The sequence below is a fragment of the Vombatus ursinus genome, unplaced genomic scaffold (assembly GCF_900497805.2).
Source record: "Vombatus ursinus unplaced genomic scaffold, bare-nosed wombat genome assembly UNPS02005236.1, whole genome shotgun sequence".
In the NCBI taxonomy this organism is placed as follows: Eukaryota; Metazoa; Chordata; class Mammalia; order Diprotodontia; family Vombatidae; genus Vombatus; species Vombatus ursinus.
The window spans coordinates 5,259,923-5,268,638 of NW_020945014.1; the positions used below are offsets into that span (position 1 = coordinate 5,259,923).

Consider the following 8,716-nt stretch of genomic DNA (forward strand, 5'->3'; position numbering starts at 1 on the left):
TTGTATACACTGGTCATAAAATATGTAATGTATTTGCAGGTGGGGATAGGAGATGTTCTTATTATACTGGTCTTACTCTACTAACAGTTCTTAACTATACTGCTTTAGTAAAATACCCATTTCTAAAATGTAATGAAGCTTGGAGAGTAATTGATATCAACTGATAATCACTGGGAGAAATATTTGATTGGGGGCTTGAAAACTAGCCCTAGAAAACCACTCCCAACCACTTACAGCAACCCCTAGAAATCTTCAGGGACAAGAGGCAGTTACTGCTAGGGACCTAGCCTGTCAGTGTGAGTGGGGGTTTTGAGAGAAGCTCCAATCATGGTTTCATATACAATGGACATATATAATCCACTTTTTCTATTCTTAATATGTAGCCATGTTCATGTTTGTGGATAATTGTCAAGTTCACAATAACAAAATTTTTAAAACTCTCCATAACTTCTCCTTTAAAAAAAAACAACCCCAAAAAAGCAAACCCCACCAGATTTCTATTTTACAATTTTACATCAGCACTAACAACAAGGGGACGGCTTTTTAAATTTCACAGGGAAAGGAGATCATTGGGCTGTGTGTAGGACAATGCTGCTAAAGACCAGAACCAATGCCATCCCTTCTAACAGTATTATACTAATTTATTAAGGGGAAAAAAAAACAGGGAATATATTGAAAAAAAAAAGCAAGAAAATGAAAAATCCTGGGCCCTCTATGGGGAACACTGAATGTTACCATTTGGGTACTTCTTTCTTTTTCCCTTCAAATCAATCCTATATTTCCTATATATTTTAACCTAATCAGTTCTGTACAAAACACTCAAAGAAATTAAAATGAAAAAAAATCTTTTCCAAGCCTGAGTTCAAAGATTAGTGATCTTAAAATGTTTATTCATTATAAATGAATAGAAATTTAATCATGTCACTTGAAAATTTCAAAGGCATATTACCTACTGAGGTTAAGGGTTATAATAAAATCATAAGGTCGAAATACAACTTAGAGGTTATCAACTCTGAAACCTTCCCTAATGCATGAATCTCTTCTACAATATCCCTTGGAAGTTACCATCTAGCTCCTACTTAAATACCTCTGATGATGGGGAGGTCATCAACTCCTGAGGTAAGCTCTTCTATTTTTGGACCACTCTAATGGGGGGGGGGCGGTAGGTTTTATAAATGTCTTTAATTTTTTACTCAATTATTTCTACACTGATTAAACCAATTCATGTAACAATAACAGTTAAGCAAAAACAAACAATATGGGAAGTATTCTGTACCTGTAGTCTTCCATCTCTAACTGCTAGGAAGTTCTTCTTTATTTTGAGCCAAACTCTGCCTACTTCAGGGTGGAATCAGGAAGGAGATTGTAAAGATCTAAGATCATGTCATATCAAGGTTTTCCATGGTGGGAAGTGTTCAATAATGATGAGAATAATGATTATTTAGTGAGCTAGAATAAATTAAATATTTATATAAGAGATTATAATTATACAGATTGATCTGGAATCAGGGTTAATGATGTATAAACAAGCCATCTCCACACCTATCATATATGTGAATACTAATTCACTTAACCCCTAAAACAGCAGGAGGTTGGGAGAGAAAGGAAGGAAAAAAGTTCAGAGACAGCTTGAGTACGAACACACACACACACACACACACACACACACACACACACACACCCTCTTTACTTGAATCCCATCTCTGTTCTTTACTAATTGTATTATGTGCAAATAACTCAGATCAATTTCTTCATCTGTAAAATAGGAATAATAATTACCTGCTTCACAAGATTATTGTGAGTAAAGGTCTTTGCAAAAATCTTAGGGCCCTATATGAATGTGAGTTGTTATGATTACAATCATAGTTTGCAATTTACAAAGGACAAAGGAGGTTTTTATGAAGTGCTTACACTAGGGCACTGAATTTCAGCTTGTGCCACTCACATCTTAATGCTCCTGTGATCATGCAAGAAGAAAGAAGCCAAGCATTGGCCAAAGAAGCTTAGAAATGTAGTCATTGAAGACCAACAAAATTAGATAGGGAAGATCAGCTGCTTTGACCCTCTCATTTTATAAAAGAAGGAGAAAGAAAGAAAGAGAAGGAAGAAAGAAAGAAAAAAAAAGGAAAGAAATGGAGGCCCAGAGAAGGGGACTGATAGGTCCATAGGCATTTTTTGGGTGAGAGACCATCTAGTAATGGTTAGAAAAAGGAAGAGTAGTGGTGTTGGTTACTCTCTGTTAGGGGGAACTAAGGTATCTGTTTGTGAACTTGATTCTATCCTAGGGTATGTTTCTAACGTGTGATAGAGAATCTCCTAATCTGAAGTGCTTCTTTCATTGTGAAGAAGTGCCCAGGTCAAGCATGCTCAGGACGTCACCTGCACAAGTATCTTCCCTACCTCTCCCCATGATTCTGCTTTTCAGCTCTCGTTATGTGCTGTCTTCTTCTATTAGAAAGTAAACTCCCTGAGAGCAGGGGCTCTCTTTCTTTCTGCTGTATTTGTATTTCCAGTGCTTAGCACAGTGCCAGGCACATAGTAAGTGCTTGTTGACTCCTAAGATTTTTCAAAAGTGATGATTATTATCCATGTCTGGTGATTCAAACATTGCCAAAGATGTGAGCCTTGAGCCAGAGAGTGAAGACCACAGGGCACAGATGGTGCTTTCATCACTGTTGCCCATCAAAGACAAGGAATGCCAAAGATAAAAGCAGATCTAAGAAAATGGTGTCTGACTTATATGAACTGATGCCAGTGAACAGAACCAGAAGAACAATTTAATACAATTACAACAACATTGTGAAGACAATTTTGAAACTCTTAGGAACTATAATCAACAAAATGACCTATCAAATTCCAGAGTACTCACAATGAAATATGATACCCATCTTCAGATAAGGAGGTGAGTGACTCAGAGTACAGACTGAGGTGCTTGAGTGTGTGTGTGTGTGTGTGTGTGTGTGTGTGTAAGTGACCAATGTGGAAATTTGTTTTGTTTGGCTATATATGTTGCAAAGGGTTTTGTCTTCCATGCTTTCTCAGTTGGGAGTGGGGGATGAAGGGGAAGTGAGAGGGAAAGAATGTGAACCTGAAAATAAAAGAAAAGAAAATTTTAATGAAGAATAGGGTATCTGAGAATGGGAATTGGATTTCTAGGTCAAAACTGAAAATATGGGAATGACGGTCTTCTGACCCAGGATTATGTACAACTAACAAGAGTTGGTAATGTATTTTTGAGCATAGCCCTTGAGTCAGGAGGACCTAAGTTCAAATCCACCCTCAGACACTTAATACTGTGTCTCACCCTGGACAAATCACTTAACCCCAATTGCTTCACCAAAAAAAATAAAATGAATTTTTGTTTGGGGTTGGTTGATAAAGGGAATTCCCTGATTAGTTTGATAACCTTACTAGGAGGTGAGTCTTTGTTTTTTAAATATATATATGTATATATATATGTATATATATATATATTTTTAGTGAGGAAATCGGGGTTAAGTGACTTGCCCAAGGTCATATGGCTAGTACGTGTCAAGTGTTCGATCTGAGGTCAGATTTGAACTCAGGTCCTCCTGACTTCAGGACCGGTGCTCTACCCACTGCGCCACCTAGCTGCCCCTTTTAAATAATATTTTCCCTCAATTACATGTAAAGATAATTTTTAACATTTGTTTTTTAAAATTTTGGGTTTCAAATTCTCTCCCTTCCTCCCTTTTGATATAGGTTTACATATGCAATCATGCAAAACATATTTCCTTATTAGTCACATTGTGAAAGAAGACACAGATCAAGGGGAAACACACATACACACACACACACACACACACACACACACAGTGAAAAATAGTATGCTTCAATCTCCATTCAGGTGAATCTTTCTTCAGAACCTTTGATATTTCTTCTCCTATAGAATAGGACATGCCCGTTAACACCTTATTTAGAAGACAAAAGACAAATTTTGATTGAGTCTCATTCAGTCAACAAGCATTTATTAAGTAAGTACTTACTATGTGTCTGGCACTGTGCTAAGGGCTGAACATACAAAGAAAGGGAAAAAAACCCAAAACATTGTTCTTGCCTTTAAGGGACTCATATTCTAACTAGATAGAAAACATGCAAACAACTATCTATAAACAGGATATTTACAGAGTAGATAAAGGTCATCTCAGAAAGAAGATACTAGAAGTGGGGGACAAAAAAAGTCTCTTGCAGAAAATGGGATCTTATGAGCTCTGAAGGAAGCCAGGGAAACTAAGAAGCCAAGGTGAGGGAACAGAACATTCTAGGCATAGGAGACAACCAAGGAATCAGGAGATGAAGTATCCTGTGTGAGAAACAAGTAGTAGGCCAATAAAGGTAGGTGTTGAAGCAGTTAAATATCTAGGCCTGGAGTCAGGAAGACTTGAGTTCAAATCCAGACTCAGACGCTTAATAGCAGTATGACCCTGGGCAAGTCATTTAACCTCTGTCTCAGTTTCCTTATCTGTTAAAAATGGAGATAATAATAGCACCTACCTCCCAGGGTTCTTTCAAGAAAAAAATGAGATAGTAATTGTAAAGTGCTTAGCACAGCACTTGGCACACACACACACACATACACACATATACATATATACATATATATGCTATATGTTATGTATATGTATATTATATATACACATATAATATTATATATAACCTATATTACATACAATATAATATACATATATTATATTATGTTACATATGTATATTATATGTACATGTATAATATAATATGTATATGCTATATATTATTAGAATACACTGCATGGAGGGGAATAAAACTGAATAAATTTGGAAAGGTAGGAAGGGACTGGATTGTGAAGTGCTTTAAATTCAAACAGAAGATTTATATTTGATCCTGCAGGTATTAGAAAACCACCAGAATTTAGTGAGTGGAGAGGAGAGAGTGGGCGACATGTTCAGACTTGTAGTTTGAGAAAATTACTTTTTTCTGAGCTGAGGGGAGGATGGATGAGAGTGGGGAACGACTTGAAACAAGGATTCCAATTAGAAGGCTAGTGAAATAGTGTGGGTGAGAGGGTAGCAGCTCTGTGTGAGTAGAGAGAAGAGGACTGTCTATGAGGAGTGTTACGAAGGCAGAAAAGACAAGATTTGGCAAAGGATTAGAGGTTTGGAGTGAGTGTGAATGAGGACTCAAGAATAACACAGGTTGTGAGCGTGGGCAACTAGGAGGATGGTACTATTTTGTTGTTGTTGTTCCGTTGTGCCTTACTCTTCTTGACCCCATTTGGGATTTTCTTGTCAAAGATACTGGAGTGGTTTGAAATTTCCTTCTCTAGCTCATTTTACAGATAAGGGAAACTGAGGCAAACAGGGTTAAGTGACATGCCCAGGGTCACACAACTGGGAAGTGTCTGAAGCCAGATTGAATTCAGGAAGATGAGTCTTCCTGACTCCAGGCCCAGCACTCTAGCCAATGTATCACCTACTAATACCTAAAGCAATAGGAATATTTAGAAGTAGGGAGAGTTTTAGGGGAAAGATACTGAGTTTTCTTTTGAACATGTTGAGTTCAAAATGCCTCCAGTTTGAGATATCTAAAAGGCAGTTGGTGAAGGGAGACTGGTACTCAGGAGAAAGACCAGGACTAGATATATTAGATCTAGGAATTATCTACATAGAGGTGATAGTTGAACCTATAAAGTTCATAAAGTCACCAAGTGAGATAGTATAAAGTGAGGAGAGGAGAGGGCCTAGGAAAGATCCTTGAGGGATAGCTATAATTAGTAGGCATGAGTTAGATGAAGTTCTATGAAAGGAGACTCAGATGGAATGGTCAGGCAAGTAAGAGGAAAACCAAGTAAGAACAGTCTTGGAGAGGGTTTATAGAGAGGAGATACTATCTGAGAGTAGAGTGTAATGAACCATGTCAAAGATTGCAAAGACATCAAGAAGAGTGAAGATTGAGAAAAAGCCATTAGATTTGGCAATTAAGAGATCATTGGTAACTTTAGAGAGAGTAGTTTTAGTGGAATGATGAGGTCAGAAACCAAACTTCAAAGGGTTTAGAAGTAAGAGAAGAGGAAACGGAGGCAGCTAGGGCTGTTAACTTTACTGAAGGAGCTGAGCTGAGGAGAGAAAAAGTATAGAATGAAATTGTAAGATCAAGCAAAGGATTTCTTTAAACATGAAAAAAAATTTTATTAGAAAACCAACAAACAGGTTTAATATATAAACAGCAAATTTGTTGTGGAAATGACATAAGTGAAAATCTTAAGATGAGTTGTTTCTTTTGGCCAACTGTTGGCAATATGGCCCTGGCTCCTTAACTGTAAAAGTTTTTTGCTACTCTCCCAACACTTCAATCAATCCATGATCTCATCCATGAGGGCATTCCCTCTCTTGGTGCTGATTGTAACCCATCTCTACTGTCTCTTCCTCTGATTGTTTTCCCTGGTCTCTCGTAGAGATTCTCCACATGGCTATCTAGAATACTAGATGCCTTTCTCTGCTTTTTACATTTTGTGAGTTCCAGTCCATCACTTATGTTGTCTTTCTGTTATTGCATGTTTGCTACATGACTGGTCCATCATAGTTTTCCCTTTTACACCATTTCTTGAACATAGCCATCAGTAGAAACAGGCATACTTTCCCCCACTACCTACCTCTTATTTGCCCCAGGGTTTACTGGAAAACTTTCATTCTTCAGAGATCAAGGCATTCCAAGATTTTGAACATATAGGATTCTTGGAAAAACATTTGTGTTGAAAAGATGATCATATTTTATAATATATTTCAGGGAGAGGAAGATAACACAAAATGGAAAAAAATTATGGCTAATATCACCCTCCTATTCCCAACGTGATCCACAGAACATTGAAAGCTATTAAACTATATGCCTATTTTCACATCTTTACCAAAAAAAAAATGTTTATCTTTTATTATGTAAAATAAAATACTGTTCATATGTTGGAATGTAAAGCTTATATACAACTTGAAAAGATAACCCAAAGGGTACAATCAAGTATTCTATTTTGGCTTTTGTTTTAATGAAGAGATGCCTAAATACTATCTACCCCAAATTCAAAAGGTTCATCTTAAAAAATTCCTAAGGTGCAAAAGGCAATTGAACACAGAACAGTCCTTTTTCAACAAGGACCTATTCATATCCAAAAACTAGCTCCAAACCCACTCAGGGTGCCACCACATAGATACCAAAGAGCAATCAGAAAGCAATCCAAATTCAGTTCCCCTTTGCTAATGCAAAGCTGGTCCCTGTGACTCACTAACTTTTTGAAGTTGGGACCCATTTTATTGGATCAAATCCAGCCCTCAGACAAAGCAAATGTTTGCTTCTCCTTGGATGGCCCTAGAGCAATTAAGGGATTTCTGTGTCCATTGTGTAAATCTGAATCAGGTCAGACACAATATCAATGACTGCCTTAGTAAAGTCTTTACTAAAAACCTGCCACCACAGCTTTTCTGCCTTGGAATCGGCAGGCACCTCCACTCTGTAGCACTTCAAGGCAAGATAGTACCCTGCTACAGCTATGCGCTGGGCAGGATACTGAAGGCACAATGCTCCTTAATAGCTGTCCTGAAGTACTACCCAGGCTGCCAGAGAAGCAGGAGTCCTCTCCCAGCTATGATGGTTCATCCAGTTCTTTAAAGAAACAAGATAGTGGAACAGATATTTGTGGGGATGCTGGAAGGAGACCTAGAAATGCAAAACTCTCAACGTGAGTAATTAATACTGAACAATGATGTCTCTCAGTTCCAAGAACCAGGAATCTAACTCCAAAGGTTCACTCTTGGGATTTAAATACCTGTGAGAGATGCTCCACATTACCTGCCAAGTAGATGGCTGACATGGTGATGAGGTAAGGGTCACATGCATCTAATTTGGTCTTGCAGAAAAATTTATGGTAAGTGGTGGAGGCTGTGGCAATTGGAATGGATTGCATCCCTAGCTTGACACCAGCCTTCATGATGAACTGAGTCACTTTGAAGTGAACTTTGACCTCAGAGGCCAGCCGCCCCTCTTTCCTCACTTCTTCAGCCTTTTCCCTGCTCTCACTCTATCTCAACTCCATGGCTAACACCCTCAGCCCCAATGTATAGCTGGCCCCTTGGGTCCCTCAATGCCAAACAAATATCCAATTCAAGTCACAGGGAAGGACAAAATGAGATGAACCAAAAGAGGAAGAAACATACACCACTGCTATGAGATCTTTGAGGAATGATCTACACACATATCACAGGAACCTTAAAACTATGACCCTGTCAGCATTCACAAAAGATTTCCTACAGCATACCATATATCTTTAGTCACCCAATTCCCTGAAAGGTACAGAGAAAACAAGATTCTGCTGTATTTAGGGGTTTTTTGGACACTAAAGAAGCCTTTGACTTCCCAGATTAGAATACCACCACTTAAGGACTCTCTTCCAATGAGGAGTCTCTCATAAGTATATTAGTGCAAGATTCCTTGATGAATACAATCAGAGATGCTGCTGATAAACAACACTTCAATTGTGAACATCAAACAAAGCATAAAACATAAGCATGATGCTCACAAAAGGTACACGTCCCTATCATGGAAGATGCTCTATACAGAGTAAAAGTGGAGATGAGGTCCTCTGATGTTCCTGTTTGTGGATAATATTGTGTTGATTACATCAAGCCCCAGAACATTATGGGGGGGGGAAGGATGAAAAACATCTGTTGTCTAG

The 8,716-nt window shown here is 38.0% G+C and overlaps 1 pseudogene; it reads right to left on the minus strand.

Annotated features, from left to right (window-relative positions):
* Window positions 1–7,362: 7,362 nt before the first annotated feature.
* LOC114030144 lies at window positions 7,363–8,077 on the minus strand (annotated as a pseudogene).
* Window positions 8,078–8,716: the final 639 nt, after the last annotated feature.